This window comes from Ceratotherium simum, chromosome 20, assembly GCF_057802395.1.
Source record: "Ceratotherium simum simum isolate JZ-2026a chromosome 20, ASM5780239v1, whole genome shotgun sequence".
NCBI lineage: Eukaryota > Metazoa > Chordata > Mammalia > Perissodactyla > Rhinocerotidae > Ceratotherium > Ceratotherium simum.
Window position 1 is genome coordinate 50,024,644 of NC_141919.1, and position 11,360 is coordinate 50,036,003.

At 42.0% G+C, this 11,360-nt stretch overlaps 1 protein-coding gene across 2 annotated transcripts in view; it reads right to left on the reverse strand.

Moving 5' to 3' along the window:
- APTX (aprataxin) overlaps positions 1-11,179 on the reverse strand; it is a 35,796-nt gene extending 24,617 nt beyond the window's left edge. For both annotated transcript variants that reach the window (XM_087444724.1, XM_087444723.1), the window contains exons 1-2: positions 10,820-11,179; positions 1,510-1,594 (exon numbers count right to left, since the gene is read on the reverse strand). The gene's annotated coding sequence lies outside the window, so the exon portion shown is untranslated. The remainder of the gene's footprint in view (positions 1-1,509; positions 1,595-10,819) is intronic.
- Between the last annotated feature and the right edge of the window lie 181 nt (positions 11,180-11,360).

Sequence of the window (11,360 nt, forward strand, 5' to 3'; positions counted from 1 at the left end):
ATGCTGAGGCCGCGTCCCACATACAGCAACTAGAAGGATGTGCAGCTATGACATACAACTATCTACTGGGGCTTTGGGGGAAAAAAATAAATAAATAAAATCTTTAAAAAAAACATATTGAAATGGCAGTTTAACCCAACAGTAGAAGAAATATTTCCTAACTGTATTGCTTGATAGCAACCAAAGGGGTGCAGAGTTGGGGAGCAGGATTTTAGGTCTTGGTAATCGGGGGGCCTTTCTAGAGAGAGGTCTTCGAACTGGAGTCTTCTCCATGTGACATTCACTCAATAAATACTTCTTGACACTTGCCATATGCCAGTAACTGTCCTAGGTGCAGGACAGAAAACACTGTGAAGCCACGATCACGAGCGCTCCACCTCAGAAACAGATTTAACTCACTGAATCGCTTTCTGGTGTGCTGCCACCAGGCTGTAAGAGGCATCCTTGTGACCTGGTCCCCTGTCAGGGATGCTGTCAAGGACACTGCTCCTCATGTAACACAATGTTCTCTTTATGAGCATCCCTGGGAGACAGTCCAATCTGATCTCAGTTCCGGGAATAGTTTCACTTCTCTAGAGTAACAGGTTTGTTTTTTTATCTATGGACACCATGAATTGTGGGATCCACGAGGCTGTCAGCCTAGAGACAATTCAGGGCCCAGCTGCAGCAAATGTGAAGGTCATTCCTATATGCACTTTTATCTTTGTCCCTGGCTCCATTTCGTCTCTACCCATGTTTTTATTTCTTCATTCTCTGCACTTTTAATCTATGGCATCTTGGGGGGTGGGGGAGTGTGATTTTTTGTTTTTTGGGCTTTTCTTGTATCCTTGGAAATGGCTATGAACCCTTTCTGGAAGAAGACACGGCAATCAATGTTTATAATACGTTATACATATTTACATAAATGCAATGATAGAGGTGTGTCCACAGGGTGAGGTAGGCACACAAGAGGGCTTAAAAATCAGTCAAGAGTATTAGAGAGGACCTTGCTTAGGGGTCTTGAGTTGGTTTTTCTCTTGTTTTGTACTTTGTTTTGTTGAGGATGTTCTAGAATTTATTCACAGTGCAACAATTGTTTAACAAAATTGAGTTGTTTCCAAGTGCAAGAAGATACTAAAAAAATCTTACAAAGTAGATTTTTATGTCATATCATGGGTTTACGGGACACCATAGAAATTATTTCCAACAAAGTGAGGCTACTTCCACAAGTTTCCTTTCATCAATTTTTTTTCTGAAAAAGAAGATCCTGGGGCTAAACGATTCACATCTACATCAGAATTTATGAGCAGAGAAAGAAATTCAGATGGAATATCAAACTTAAGTTAGAAGATATTTAATAGCAAAGTGAGATAAAGACTTAAAATAATTATCTAGAAGATAAACACACAAAATGTTATCAACTGGGTTATTCAAATAAATGAGGACAAACAGGATTTAGGAATTAAAATTATCAAGAGTCTCAGATTTGGAAGGGATACTAAAAATCATTTAGCTCAGGTGCATACCTACCTGTGAAGCAGGGTTCTTCCTTAATCCTTCATTCCATCCTGCAGGTGTAGCCCAGTCTCGGCGGCTCCCTGGATCATGTGGCTGCCTGTGGGAGAACAGGGAAGGAGAGAGAATAGCTGCTGACACGCTGTTTTAAGTGTGCTGGATCAGCAGATTATTTTTAAATACACTCAATTTAAGCTTTTTAAATCTCTTTTCTTAAGAAAGAGTTCTAGCAATATAAAAACTCATATTGACAAACTGCATACAGAGAACCTCAGGAAATAGGTCAGGATCTCAGGGATGAAGCATTCCACAATTTACAAAAAGACAGCAATAAACATGTTCACTGCGTGGCCTTTCATCCTTCAAAAGTATGAAAAATTACAGCAATCTTCCTTCAGGTTAAAAAAAAGAAAGAAAGAAAAATTTAACCAATATACCCCATGAGCTCTCTCAGCTATCTACAAGGCCTGGAGCTTTAAAGGGAATACTATTCTGTCTTTGCGTTCAGGAAAATTGTTGACTTTAACCTAGAGTGACTATATAGAATACATTACCCTCCCCCTCGCCTTTCTTTTTTTTTCTTTTTTTTTTTAATTTTTATTTATTTTATTTTTTTTCCCCCAAAGCCCCAGTAGATAGTTGTATGTCATAGTTGCACATCCTTCTAGTTGCTGTATGTGGGACGCGGCCTCACTGTGGCCAGAGAAGCGGTGCGTCGGTGCCCACCCGGGATCCGAACCCGGGCCGCCAGCAGTGGAGCGCGCGCACTTAACCGCTAAGCAACGGGGCCGGCCCTCCCCTCGCCTTTCTATTAGAATTTTTTTTTTTTAATTTAAAAGCAAAATTGTCTGAAAATTGCGCACTGCTAAGAGGAAAGGCTACTCTGAACTCAACAATTAGTCACTCCAACGTTTCCCAGAGGAGGGCAGCCCAGGCAGGCAGAAAAACCAGCGGACTATGGTGCTAGGCTGGATGTTGCATGAGGGCAGGACCCAGCTCTGCTTCTTCACAACTGTATACCCAGAGCCTGGTTTAGAGTCTGGCACATGCATATCCATTCATTTGCTCAACAAATACCTCTGGTTCGGTACCTACTCTGTACCAGGCAGTGTTCTAGATGCCTGGGAAACATCACAAAACAAAACAAAGACCCCTGCCCAAATGACATTTCAATTCTGTTGGGAAGGCGTGTGGAGAGAAGAGACAATGGGTAAATAACGTGCTATGTCATAAGTGCAATGGAAAGAGGAAACGCAGAGGAGGGTAAAGGGGACCACGAGTGCCGAGGAGGGCAGCAGACTGCAGTTCTGAATAGGGCAGACACCTAGGCCTCCGTTGAGGAGGTCATATTTAAACAAAGCCTCGAGGGAAGTGAGGTGTTCAGTAAACATTTGTTGATCAAATAAATGAATGAAAGCAAAATTCAGGAGGCAGGAAAGTTCAAGGCACATTCGGGGGATGGTGACAAAACAAGCTGGGGAAGGTAGGCTGTTGGAGATGCAGCTGGGAAGGAGGTGGAAGGCTCACTAAGAAAGACCCTGGGTAGAGCTAAAGCGTATGAATTTACAAAATTTAGAGTTTACAAAGAAATTTCACTTACAGTCTCATTTAATTCTCACATTCCTAATAAGGTTAATTTCATCTCCATTTTACCAATAAGGAAACTACACTTAGAGAAGCTGGGTAATTTTCCCAAGATCACATAGCCAATAAGAGGCAGAGCCAGAACTTAAACCTGAGCTTCTGACTTCCAACTTCCTACCGCCCTATCACCTCCCCCAAGAAAAAGTACTCATAATGGAAAGAAAGGAGAGTTATACACTATACTACTAAAATACAAAAATGCTCACAAGCCAGTTATCAAAAAACATAGAGATACAATGTAAAAATAAAATTTAAGGTAAGCTTTTAAAGTTATACACCCTGTAGAGCAACCAATAGAATGTGGGTGCTCAAAAAAAGTTCAAGAACAGTAAAGAGCCTATTCCGAATCACATGTACCGTGGTACTAGCAACAGAAAATACGCGGCTGCAAACCTATTCTATCATAAAAGCCTTTCTTTTCACTATAAACTTTTTGAAACTTTTATTTTCAGATTGAATCTACTTCTCTTACAAACAATACTATTTCGTGACTTGATTTCCATTAATAAAAATATTATTTCTCAATTACACAAGAAATACATGAATAATTTCTTTCAAATTTATTTTTGTAAGGAAGATCGGCCCTGAGCTAACATCTGCCAATCCTCCTCTTTTTCTGCTGAGGAAGACTGGCCCTGGGCTAACATCCATGCCCATCTTCCTCTATTTTATGTGGGAGGCCGCCACAGCATGGCCAGACAAGCAGTGCGTTGGTGCACGCCTGGGATCCGAACCAGCCAACCGCCGCAGCGGAGGGCGCGCACTTAACTGCTTGTACCACCAGGCCGGCCCATGAATACTTTCTTTAAAAGGTTAAAGTCCCCAACCCTCCGCCAGCCTCCATCCTGGTCCTCAACCTTGGAGATAAGTAAGAAGCACTGTCAGTGTGGAGTGTATCCTCCAGGTCTTTTTCTACAGATGCTTGTATATCCAAGTGCTTCCTGAATATCTATGCTTGGATCTTAATATGTTTAAAACTGAACTCATCATTTTCCCCTCAAAGATAACCTGGTTCTCCTTGATTTCTTGTATCAGTGAGTGCATCACCCCCTCAGAAACTTTACATTCCGTATTTCATCCGCCCACTCTCCTACCACATCTAACCATCAATCAATTCCTGTAGGTTTCCTTCTTCAATATCTGCGTTACCACGCTCTCTTCTCCATTCCTACTTGCACTGCTCTAATATTGGCTCTCTTTACCTACTACTTCTACTGCTGCAGGGCCAGCTTCATAGGCGTGGGACCCGGGCAGTCACACAGGGTCTCATGCTTATAAGGGCCTCATGCTTATAAGGGCCTCATGCTTGGTTTCTGCTGTCACTGTCTTGAAATTCTTAATAATTTTTGAACAAGGGGCCCTATGTTTTCATTTTACACTGAGTCTCACAAATTACAGCCAGTCTTATACTACTGTAATAGCATCCTAACTGGTACCCATTTTCCCAGTCAGGCCCTGCTGCAACCCACCCTCCATAATTCTGTAGGGGATTAAAAAAGAAGATATTCCACCGCAGGATCAAGCAATATCAGCACAGAGGTCTGCCCAATTTGAGGCTGAGAAGTTAAAGTATAACTTTAAACTGAAAAGATGAATTATTGAGGAATTAAATTTCCATATAACCAAGGATGTAACCACATTATCTGTGGATACTTTTGCATTACAAATACTTAGGAAAATGGCCAAAGTAAATACAACCCTCTGTGAAGTCAGAATGGTGTGGGGAAAGAGCACAGGCTTTGCATTCAGAAAGACTGGGTTCAAATTCCAATTTGACCACTTACTGTGGGACTTTGGGCAAGTTACTCAAATTCTCTAATCTTTATTTTCCTATAGTTCAAATAGAGAAAATTATCTGGCAGGACTTTTGTGAGACTCACAAAATAATAGGGATCCAGTTCACTTCAACAAACACCGTGCCAGACCATGCCTTCATGCTGATGCCATCAAGATAAGACTTCCCTCTAAAGGGTACAGCATGGACGCCGGGGAGTAACTTCACAGTGGAGAAACCCGACACCACCAGCTCAGCCAGGTGATCATGGTCAACATGCACAGTGTAAGTCATGTTCTTAGTATGCACCCGGGATATGATATGATGAAACTAGCACTTGACCTCTGTGGTCGTCCTCCCCAAACCCATAAACCCAGTCAAACCATGAGAACAGCATTAGACAAACCCAAATTGAAGAACAGTCTACAAAACACCTGGCCAGTACTCCTTAAACTGTCAAGGTTATCAAAAATAAGGAAAATCGGAGAAATCGTCACAATCAAGAGGGAGCCTAAGGAGACATGATGATTAAAAGTAATGTGGTATCATGGATGGGATCCTGGAACAGAAAAGGACAGTAAGTAAGAACTAAAGACATTCAAATAAAGAACGGACAGTAGTTAATAATAATGTATCAATATTGGTTCATTAGTTGTGACAACTGTACCGTTCTAAAGTAAGATGTTGACAGTAGGGAACACTGGGTGCCAGGTACACAGGAACTCCTTGTACTATCCTTGCAACGTTTCTGTAACTCTAAAACTCTTCTGAAACTAGAAGTTTATTTAAAAAATAATAACCAGGGGTGGAGAACAGCTCATAAAGAAGACGGCAACTGTGTGTACTCAGAAAGGTAAGAGAAGAACCAGAGCAAACTGGTGACGCTCAAAAAAATATTTCCAGCCTCACTAGGCCCCACAGTCAATTCAAAACTAAATGTTGCAAAAATTTAAATCAATTTATACAAGCACAAAAAATAGCATTTTAGCTAGGATTTACTTTCCATTTTGTGCTTTCCAATAAATTTTTTTTCTTTTTAAAGAAAAAAAGTATAGTGGTAATTCTACACATCCAAAATTAGACTCATTCCCCGCCCCCCCCCCAATAATTCTGGCCTCTTCCTCCTCTTTCTGGACTCCCCATCTCAGGAAGGGCAGCCCCAATCACCCTGGTGCTCAGGCCAGAAAGCTGGAAGGCAGCCATGACTCCTCCCTCATCTCTGCATCCAGTCACCACCACCTGCAGACTCCATCTCTGTATTTACATTTCCCTCCCTCTCCATGTCTACTGTTGAGGCCTTACCACTTCTAATCTGAGCTCTCATCATGGAAGCTTCCTACGAATCCATCCTTCACATTAGCACCCAAAAGATTAGTCTAAAATGTAAATATCATCAAATTATCTGTAAAATAGGGTTGATGTGGATTAAAACATGACAACATTTGTAAAGAGTTTAGCACAGTGCCTGACAGACACTCAAAAAAAAAAAAAAGTCAGCTGTTAGAGGTTATATAACCCTATCCCTAAAATCTTCCAGTATCTCTCAGGAGCTTTCAAGATAAAATTCAAACTTTAGCATCTTGCTTAAGCCCTTATGACTTGGCTCCTGACAAGCCTCCAGCCATCTCCAGCTACCACCATGGACACCTGTGATCTGGTCACATGGTTACTGGAATAAAATATAATGGTAAGCAAAGAGACCATTTGTGATAGCAACAAAAAGACAACATCTAGTAACATCTTTAGGAAGAAGTGATCAGGACCTAGTTTTAAAAAAAAAAGTATAAAATACAATAAAGAAAGTGAATATACAGTTAAATGCACAGTATACCTTGTTCATGCGTAGGAAGATTCAACATTATAAACATGTTAATTCTCCCAAACTGACTGATATATAAGAGCACTGTAACCACAATCAAAATCAAAGTGGGATTTTGGGAGAATCTGCCAGAAATATTCTTAAGTTCATCTGGAAGAATAAACATACTAGAAAATGCCAGAAAAATTGTGAAAAGGAGGAGCAATGAGGGGAAACAGGCCTCCCAGACATTAAAATGTATTTATTTTAGGGGCCGACCCAGTGACACAGCGGTTAAGTTCTCGAGTTCCGCTTCAGTGGCCCTGAGTTCTCCAGTTCAGATCCTGGGCTCAGACCTACTCACTGCTCATCAAGCCACGCTGAGGTGGCATCCCACATAGAAGAACTAGAAGGACCTACAACTAGGATATACAACTATGTACTGGGATTTTGGGGAGAAAAAGAAAAAGGAGGAAGACTGGCAACAGATGTTAGCTCAGGGCCAATCTTCCTCAAAAAAAAAAAAGAAAAGGAAGAAACCACTTTACTCTGTAGCATTAAAAAAAAGTCACATAAGAACATTTACTAAGGGGCTGGTTATGAAACAAATTACTAACTTTCCTCTGTATAAAAACAAAATGTATTTTAATGGAAACTTAGTATACAATTAAAGTGGCATTTCATATTAGTCAGGAAAGATAGAGTATTAAAATTGTGTTAAACAAACTAGCTGGCCATTTGGAAAAAAATGAAGCTCAGTTACTTACAAATAATCCTCAGCCCTCACACCAAAACAAATTCTAGGTCGAATAAAGATTTAAATGTAAAAAATGGAACCACGAAGTACTAGAAGAAAACCTGGGAGAATACATTGATAATGCTGGATTGGTGAAGCCTTTCTAAACATAACAAATAAAGGAGAAGGGGGAGGCGGAGAGAAGGGAGGAGAAGAAAAGAAATGCAAAAGTCAAAAAAGAAGAGTTAAAACTTATCTAAATAAAATTAAAAGCTTTATATGGCCAAAATATATACATAGAGATACAGGTACTAAGTCAAAAGCTACAATACATCAGAGAAAATAACTGAGACACATGACAGACTAAGACCTACTATCTCTAATGTCGAGTGCTATTACATATCATTAACATAGTGGAGTTACACCACAGAAAAACGGTCCAATAAAAAGAATGGACAGTTGACAGAAGAAGAGTTGGTAAACATTTAAAAGATGCTTAAGAGGCCAACCCCGGTGGTGTAGTGGTTAAGCTCATGTGCTCTGCTTTCGTGGCCCAGGGTTCACAGGTTCGGATCCTGGGCACAGACCTATGCACCACTTAACAAGCCATGCTGTGGCAGGTGTCCCACATATAAAATAGAGGAAGATGGGCACAGATATTAGCTCAGGGCCAATTTTTCTCAGCAAAAAGAGGATTGGCAACAGATGTTAGCTCAGGGCTAATCTTCCTCACCAAAAAATAAATAAATAAAAAGATGCTTAACCACATTATTAAAGAAACTCAAATTAAAACAACAGATATCACATTTTAATCCCTAAGGTTAGCAAAGATTTAAAAAAACACAGAACCCTCCATATTGGCAACACCCACTCATGCTGCTGGCGGCAGTACAAACTGACATGGAAAGTTATCTATTACAATTTTAAATTTGCATTCACGTTGACCCAGCAATTTCAATTCTAGACGTCCATCTTACAGATATACTTGCTTGAGTGCCCAAAGCTGTATTTGAGAATTTCTCTGCAGCATTGTTTGCAAAGCATTGGAAATTGCCAAAATGTTCATCAATAAGGGAATGGTTAAATAAATTATAGTGCCTGCATACTATCTAATATAAAGTCGTTAAAAATAACAAGGTACATTTATTTATTCTGAACTGGTAGGATGACAATAAATTAAGTAAAAGGGCAAGTGCAAACAGCATGTATAATATGATCTCATTTCTTTACAAGAAAAGATCACATAGTAAATTATTGCTAATCTTTTTGCATTTTATGTAAATAAGAGTGCTTCTTAAAAGTGTTAACTTCTATTACTGAAAAGCCAGAATATTCATCAGGACATATTTTCAGCATCACTGAGATAAGTTTCTATAAAGGGAAAAATGTCAAACGGAACATACGTATTGATGTTTTTTAAGGCAACTAAGAATCACCTAATTTTGCTGTTGGGGTGACAAGTTACTAGTTCAAAGCTTACATTGGGAGGAGGAAATTTTATATTTTTCTAATTTTTAAATAAATACCACATTCAAATGGGTTAAATATTCCAAAGTTACAGAAGGGTATATTGTGAAATGTCTCCCTCCCATCCGCCTCTCCCCAGCACCTAGCTCTCCCCACAAGCAACCATATTACAAGTTTTGGGGTATCCTTCTGAAATATTCTATGCACACACAAGCAAATAAGTACACTTTTCCCTTCTTGTAACCAACTTTTATGCCCCTTATGTTATTCTTAATAAAGAATTAAGCTCACTTAGTGAGGTTGCAGATTTTAAAAGCATTTTCAATATCATGTTTCATAGTCTTAGGTGCGCACTCTCAAGGAGGTTATCTTATTTGTATCACACTTCCATCTTTCTAAAAGTTGTGGGAATTTCAACTGGGTTCCTTAGGCAAAAAGAAACACTAAACATGGTAGGATTTATGAAACACTAGACATGGTAATATTTATTGTGGAAACTCTTGGTTGAAGTGATTTGATATACACAGTACTGAAGCTCATTTCACATGCTTAACCAATGTTAGATTCATAGACACAGTTCATGTTACAGTAGAGAAGGAACTTTGGGACTACAACACCTACATAACACATGAACAATATTTATTATTGTTCGCTTACTGTTCTTTATTAACTGCTCATGTTTTCACAACTGCCTGTCTCTCAGCCTGGATACTCATCTGGACGGTGCCAGGTCCCCATACTCAGCACCCCAATACTCCTTTATTTGCATTTATCACACAACTTCTCCTTTATGTGGTGACCTCCTTGCCGGCAGAGACCATGACTTCGTGATTTTTACATTATCAAGCCCTAGTACCCTGCCTGGCAGCATTAGACTTCTAGTAACTGCTAGTGAAAAGGAAAAACTTTATACCAGAGGTGGTATTTGAGAAGGTAACATCTAAGATTGGAAAAATTAGGTGTTTGTCAGCCAGAAAAAAGCACGGAGAGGTGAAAAAGTGCCTCTGGGAAACTGCAGATAGTTCGGTGTGACTGGCATGCACCTGTTTTGTTGTTTTGTTTTTTTGCGAGGAAGATCAGCCCTGAGCTAACATCCATGCCAATCCTCCTCTTTTTTTGCTGAGGAAGACTGGCCTTGGGCTAACATCTGTGCCCATCTTCCTGCACCTTATATAGGACACTGCCACAGCATAGCCTGACAAGCGGCACATGGGTGCGTGCCCAGGATCCGAACCCCGGCCGCCAGCAGTGGAGCGTGCGCACTTAACTGCTATGCCACAGGGCCGGCCCCTGCATGCACTATTTAAATAAAAGAGAGAAGACTGAATACGCATGGGGATGCCTCCAGGATAAAGTTCAAAAACTGTTTAGCAAGACATACCAAGAGGTGTTCCCCAACTAGCTCTGAACCCACACTCCCTGCCACCCCAGCTCCCTTAGCCCTGGCTATATCCAGTTACTTGCAATTTTCTGGAAACATATTCTTTCACACCTCAGCCGTCCTTTGTACTTGTCTTTTGCTGGGAATGCTCTTCTTTCTTCAAAACTCCGCTCAACCGCCCCTTTCCCAAGGAAGCCTTCCCTGTTCCATCAGACGAATACAGGAGCCTCTCCCTGGCTAACCTGTCTTGTGGTGCCCTTATAGTGCATTGACTTGTCTGGTTCCCCAATGAAATCTAAGCAATGTGAACCCGGCTTTTCCAATTTTGCATCTCCAGATTTCTTGGTGCTAGATACTCCTAGCGGTGGTGTTCAGGGAGAAAGACAGACCCTATTTTCCATTATACCCCCGTTCCAACATTTGAAAGCCCACAATCACTGTGCAGACCGTAGATCACGGTTCACAGACCTGGGGGGGGGGGGGCTTAAAAGTTAAGTCAGGTAATTAAAACAATTTGTTAGCTACCCTTGGTGGCCACTCTGTGTCACAGGCTCGCCAAACCGGGGAACGCCCAGCCAGAGCAGTCCATGGCGCTCAGTCTGCTCCAAGGCATGACAACGTCTCCCCGTTCAGCGCTGCCCTGAGCCCAGCGTGCAGGAGTCAGGAGGCCGCGGCAGACAACGTGTCTCGGAGGCTGGACTTGCAGAGAGAGCTCTTCCGAGGCCGCGGGCTGCGCGTGAAAAGGAACCAGACCCAAGGCCTGCGGGACTGTTCTGTGGCCCAGGACCGTCTTGCTCAGCATTTCCTGCTCGGCGGGTTCCCAGAACCTCAGGGCTAAGGAAGCACGCCGGTGAGAGGCCCCAAGAGGCGAGCGAGGCGCCAGCGGGAAGAGGCGCGGCGGGGCTTTGTCCCGAGATGCCCGCCCAGCGCCCGCCGGGCCGGTGCCCGCACCCCCTCGTCCCCGCGGACCCCGGCCGCCACCCCACCGGTGTGGGCACCGAGCTGCACAGCACCGGGCAGGCCCCGCTCCCGCCCGACACTTCCGCACTCTAGGGCCGACCGGCGG